Source organism: Triticum aestivum, chromosome 1D, assembly GCF_018294505.1.
Source record: "Triticum aestivum cultivar Chinese Spring chromosome 1D, IWGSC CS RefSeq v2.1, whole genome shotgun sequence".
Lineage (NCBI taxonomy): Eukaryota > Viridiplantae > Streptophyta > Magnoliopsida > Poales > Poaceae > Triticum > Triticum aestivum.
Genome location: NC_057796.1, coordinates 224,007,864 through 224,014,536, shown reverse-complemented (window position 1 = coordinate 224,014,536; position 6,673 = coordinate 224,007,864).

Genomic DNA, 6,673 nt, shown 5'->3' with positions numbered 1-6,673 from the left:
ATTCTTCTGGAGGTCGAAGGGGTTGCCTACAACGAGGCCTATCCGACCCAGGACTTCTTTGTCGTTCTTAAAGTCTACAGTAACGAATTTCACTGTTTTTTCCTTGAGGAAGTTCTTAAAATCCTGGCACTCAACATCGGCATGGCATATGTGGTAGACCAAGCAAACTTTATGTACGCAAACATGGATCACGGCGGGCTTCTTCCTCTCTTCGTCCTTTAGATCCTTCTCTCGTCCCAGGACTGTGGTGTACTCAACATCTAGCCCAGCGACCCACTCATCATCTAAGTTTTCAAACATGCGTCTAAAGCGAGAAAGGCATCCTTTCACCGTCGCGGAAGAACGGGTGTAGATGGCGTCAAACTCATCGCCGGTGATGGTTCTAACCTTGTACTCACCGCTGATCGTGGAGATTTCGGACGCCATGGATTTGGGAGGAGGGTTAGGATTAGTGGAACTGCCGTAATGTGAATGGACGGGATGACTAGGAGCGAACCGCCGTAGTATTGAAGGGCGTGCGGGGACGAGTAGGAGCGAACTGCCAGCGTGCGAACGGTAGGGCAGTGGCTTTCCATTCTCCCATGAGACGGGCTTCCGAGAGCCCTTGGATCTGAGATCGAATGGTTGCATGGCGTGATTCTAGACCTATGGGTGAATATCCTATCCTGGAGGGTTATTCTGTAAATTTTCAGCAACTTAGCATGCGACCGTTTGATCTCAGATCCAAGGGCTGCCAGCAGCCCGTATCATGGTCGCGCCTACCACGACCGTCGCTTCGCTCGCGCGGTCGCGCCCTTGGAGATTTAACACGGTGCGTTAGGCTATCTGATGTTGGAATGTCATACATAGTCATCACTTAGTCACTCATACTACAACAAGGTTGTCTATAAGGTTGGCTATAAGTGTAATTTTTTTACTCCTCTCTATCTCTTTCTTCGTACTCCCTCCGTCCCATAATATAAGAACGTTTTTGACACTAGTGTAGTGCCAAAAACGTTCTTATATTATGGGACACAGGGAGTACTAGTATTTATTGCATTTGCCAAGGAGTGACCTCTTCCAATGAAATGGTGTTGCTAAGTTTGCTTCATTTAATTAGCTATAGACTCAAAATTGTCTTTTCACCTAGGTACACGCGCTTAGCACCGTTTCTTCCTTGGGTCACCAAACTAGTCTCTCTCTTCTTGATTAACTTGCCACATCAGACTTTATGCCTATGTGGCAAGCTTAAGCACCAGTAGGAGCAAGTAAAAGTAAGTACAATAGTGCGCTTTACATGGCATTTTGCATATGTGGAGGAAAGAGAGGCAAGGAAAAAGTGGAGAAGTGGGCTCTCATGCAAGAGCCAGCCTCTACTACATGGTGGAGCATTGGGAGAGGCACCTGTATGGAGGTGGTCAGGAATCGGGAGACTCACGCCGGTCGTAGCGCCGCAGTTAAAATGATAATGGCAAGTCAAATCACGGGGCCCCACCTGTCCAGCAGTAACTCGCTGTCAAATCACACAGCCCTACGTTTGCAGCAGCCTACTCCATCGTCTTCTCGCGTCTCTGTCGAACCGACTAGGCGGAACTGCCCCGCCTACCGCGCAGGAAAAGCCCTGCCCTCGACTTTTAAATACAACTACATCCTCTTAAGAATCCAATGCTATACTTTTTGTGACATAGTAACTCATATTTAGTTAGTCAAATGGATGACCTAGAACTACGTGCAGGCCCTATAAACCGAGACGCCTAAAAATAAAAAAACCGAGACGGAGAGGGTAGTTCAGCACGTATCTTTTTAGATCAATATAGTCGGGATTCACCAAGGAGCAAAACCAAGTGGTAGGCTGCTCCTGTCGTGTTGGCGTAGCAACTCAAGCAGGGTCAGTCCGCACACGAAATGGCGACACACTTGACAGGACCCCTTTGGCCGACATGTGGCTCATCCACCATCTTGTTCCACGTGTGATGCACCAAATTACAGTTCGGAGCAGCGGTTGGAATTGGAGGCACCCCGGTCGTAGCGCCGCAGTAGTAGAAAATGAGCGATGAGGGGTCAAATCACAAAGCCCCACCTTTCCCACATTAAGCTGGACGGACGAAGCAACCATCATTTCACTCTAGGGCGCAAGAGCATAAAGAAAAGAGAAACCAATGATGCGTGCGGCAGCTACCTAGGGCACCCTAGGGTAGGGGTCTCCACTACAGATCCTTTTTTTGAAAGCGCCTCCACTACAAATCGGCTTCTCCCTCGTCCTCTTGAAGAAAACCGATGATGAGTGCGGCGGTAGGGTTTGTAGGAGTACTACGGCGTGCGGGGCCACGTCGTAGTAAACGGGTTCGAGTCGACGCCTTAAATATGTGTGGGCCGCTTGGTTTTACGGGAACGAGGCAGCATTTTGGGTTCGGGGACCAGTGGAGATATAGTACGTACAAAAAATTGTGGACGTAGGTTCGACCGAAAGGCAATGATGCATGGGCCCTGCATTTTGATATACCCGGGGCCGCGTGAAATTTGCTACTCTACTCAAAACTAGTAAGGTACACATGTATTGAACGCATGAGATTTCAAAACCAAATTACGAATAAATACACACTATAGCATGTAAAGCTTTGAGTCATATATGCATGATGTAGATATTCGTTTAGTTCTTATAGTTCATCTCATTCAAAATCAATTAGTTTTATAAAAATGTTAAGATTCATGGGGTTGTGCATTATAAATCATAAAGTAAAAAACAAATAATGGCAATTCATTTAGAAAAAAATAATCAATTATGATACAGAAGATTCTAGAACAAAGGAGAAGTGCTTGTGTTTTGAGGTTTGTGCATTATGCTTAAGTTCAACCATGGAGTCTTCTAAATTGTACATGTGGCAGATCTGGTGGAATGTTGATGATATCCAACGGCCAGTAGTGCTCGGATTTGCCTATCTCTGCACTATCGGGTTAGCTTCATCCAACGACCATCTTTCAAAGTTATTGGCACACTAGATAGTTCTTGTGCCATAGTTGCATGTTTTGGAAAAAAGCTACTAGTGGGTTGTACTATCTATTTAGGAATAGAAGATGTATACATGGAAGTTGTAGGGAAAGAGATGACATGGAGCATATCAATTCCTATGAGTAGGGATTGGAAAAGAGATGTCATTTGGTTCACATCATAGGAACTTTTCTATAGAATCTAGAGATGACATGTATCTCAATTCCAATTAGGAGGGATTAGAAAAGAGATGTAATTTGGTTCATATCATAGGAACTTTTCTATTGAATATACGCTAATATTTATTTTCCTTTGAAATTAAGGGAGTATAGGAATCCATTCATATGAACCAAGTGGCTCCAAAGCTATAGAAATGATATCATGTTTATTTCCTTTGAAATGTGGAGTATATGAATCTATTCCTATGAACCAATTGGCTCTAAAGGAAAAATCCTATAAAAATCATATCATATAGAGTTCCTATGATATTCCTCGACACTAAAGGATGCTTGAAATTGCTGCGGGTGATACGATGGTCTTTATTTGTAGACTCCTCACCCATCTTTATAGTTACCCCTCGAAGATGAATGAAATGATATATACATGGTATTCTACATGTGCAATTTGGTACACGAAAACTCGGTAAAAGTTTGCGAGGTTTGAATTTTCAATAAAGCTATATGCACTGCATTTCGGAACGGAGGGAGCATACGGCAGTTGCTAACACTCACGTGGAAGATTTGTGTGTAGGAGGAGTGGCTGTTCTGTTAAATGACATGGCAAAACTGACACTGTCGGATGCCGATCTAACGGTTCTTACGGCGTTCGTCAGGAAAAGGCTTGTGGCGAACGTTTGTCGGATAATGATTTACGGACACATGCATTGCATTGATACGTGCCCCCCGCTCTCTCACGCACACGCACCCTCACGAGTCACGACTCTCCCGAGTCCTCTCGCAGACTCGCACGTCGCACCCACCGTCTATCTGCAGGTAGACGTCACACACATATGTGCTCTTCACACCCTACCCTCAGAACTTCTAAAAAACAAAAGACGGCGCGCACATTTTATTTTAGCTCACACATCACACACTTATACTATTACTCTTGCAGCGAACGTTCTTTGGGCATAGTATATTGTACTCTCACGAAGAGAAGCGGTGCACGCACGCACTAGTTCTCTCACACCCACTCGCGGGTACACGTAGGAGCGCATTTTTTTGAAGCTGGTACAACAAAATCACTCCACTATATATAAAAGCAGGAGCCTTAGCGCTTGCTTTACTAGAGTTCCTCTCGTTCACTCTCTCATGCTCTCCAGATCTAAGCAACACATAGGCGGCCACACTCTCTCTCAGCTCACGGCTGGTCACAAATCCGGCCGGACAACCTCGACCGGGGCAGGGTGTAGGTGCATCGTTCACGCTATTGTCGGCGGCGAGGGAGGAGACCAACGGCTGCTCGCGCGTCCCGATCGGCGGCCGTGCCGTTCTCTCCGAGAGAGCGCCGGCTCGGGAGGGCCTCCGACCCCTTCTTCCTCCTTGCGGTATTGTGGCCAAGATGCGGCCTCCCGACACCGTCTTTGCCACATGCTGATGACCCTCGGGTATATATTCCTTCGAAACCTGCCTTGCTCTACTGCCCCAGCTCCCTTCGTGTGGATCTTTTCTACTTCCGTCCGCTGTTCCAAAGCCACCTAGACTTCTACTATTATTAGAAGTAAAGCTAGTTCATACAGTCGACTCAAAGCGTTGGTTCAAACAGGGAAGAAAGTGGGAAAGCTGTAGCATGAATCTAGGACTTGGTTCTAAGAGGAAACGGGGGAAAGTAGTAATATCTTTCACTGTTTAAATAACCGTATTTGGTATTTGCGCAAATAGGGGTGTCTGTCTCCGTATCGTTTCTATCTGCGCAATCAAAAGCACACACCTCAGTTTTAGTACAACTGCGCAAAATGAGATGGCTATCCCTCGTTGCCGTCGTCTAACCTCCCGTCTTCAAGGTATCCCTACATTGGTACTAGTAACTAAGGTAGAATGACCAACGCAATCTAAAAGAAGCTGATTCGTACATTTTACTTCCTGATTGCAGTGTAGGGACGAGCGAAAACAACTGCATCCTAGTCCAGAATGCACTTTCTACCAGTTCATCCATGGACCGAGGACTAGCTGGCACGGCTGCACGGCGGTTTTTTGGACAGGTGCGCGGACAAGAGGCATTGTGGTCTGCTTATTTCTACAAATAGCGGTGCTTAAATTTAGTGGAATGCACAAGCATTTCAGCTGGTCAGTACACTGCATGGTTCAATTCAGCATTCCAGCTGAGACCACAATTATAATTGGTTATTCTGGAATGAGAGAACCTAAGCCTGAATGGTGGCAACAAGAAAAAACCAGAGTGAACTCCAGGAAATTTAAGCCTGCCGGGAGGCCCTTTGCTCAGAGAAGCCTTGCTTGTTTTTTCCTGATTTATAAACCTTCTCACAACTTTGTCTTTTGCTGTGAACTAGTATATGTTTGTTATGTTCTTTGAATCATTGAGATGTATAAAATTGCTTAACTTATGCTTTTCAAGTTTTTTATGAAGACGAGTTTAATGTGAGTGTTCCACATGAGCGCTGGACTAGCGTGTGAACGTTTGGAATTTATTACATTGTGGCCTCAATTAACTACATGAACCACTGTAACAAGATACATAGTTGATTATATGTCAGACAACAGATTATTGATTGTTAGCTGGTCGATAGCCTAGTGTTGAAGCGAGCTGAGCCAATGTGTCGTGTTTTGCACAACTGCTTACAAGTGGGGTAGCACCAACAGTATTTACAAGTACTTATGTATACGTCGGTGCACGGTTCTCGAACGAGTGCTCTATTTCATCAAAACACACACTGCTCGTATGATAAACCGTGACAACTTATGTCTTACCATGCCATATTCATGAAAAGACTAGTGAGGACGCATCTATTTCGGCAACAATTACGATGGTTCTCACATGATTCATGGGCACACAAAAGTAGCAGCAGTTCCCATAGACGGATTCAAACAGAGTACTAGCCCCAGAGGGGTCGATAACAGGCAAGGTTCGGATAATTAGACACAATCCAAACTACTATTAGACACTAGCTGGGGCAACTATTTCATGCCTCGATCTAATTTGGGCTGGACACAAGACGGACCTTGCCATGAACATCATCGAGGACGTCCCGCAGCAGCTCAATCTTGTGAACCTTCATGAAGACAACCTTGTGGCCTTGCCACTGATAAACTTGTTTGTGGAGGCATGCCACGTCATCTTCCTGCGTAAGCTTGACAAGAACAGTATGCCTCACAAACGAAGGAGTAGCTTTGAACTTCTTGTGCTTCAGTACACCCTGGACAACACGCCTGACAACAGTGAGGCTAGAATACAACTCTTCATTGGTATAACCGCAAGGATCCAACAGCCTAAGAACTCTATTTTCCCAGTGCGTATATTCAGGTCGTCCGCCTCATAGCGAGTGGCATGTACAACCACACAATCCTTGTCTGCATCAGGGCTCTATTTGCAACAAAAACAAATTCTGAATTACTTTTCAGTATAAGAAATACAAGTTATTTAAACCACTATGTATAGCATGGCATCGAAGCTAAAATTTTGCATTATTAATCACCACATACTTCCTTTTCTAAAAAAAATCACCACATACTTAGATGAAAAACCACA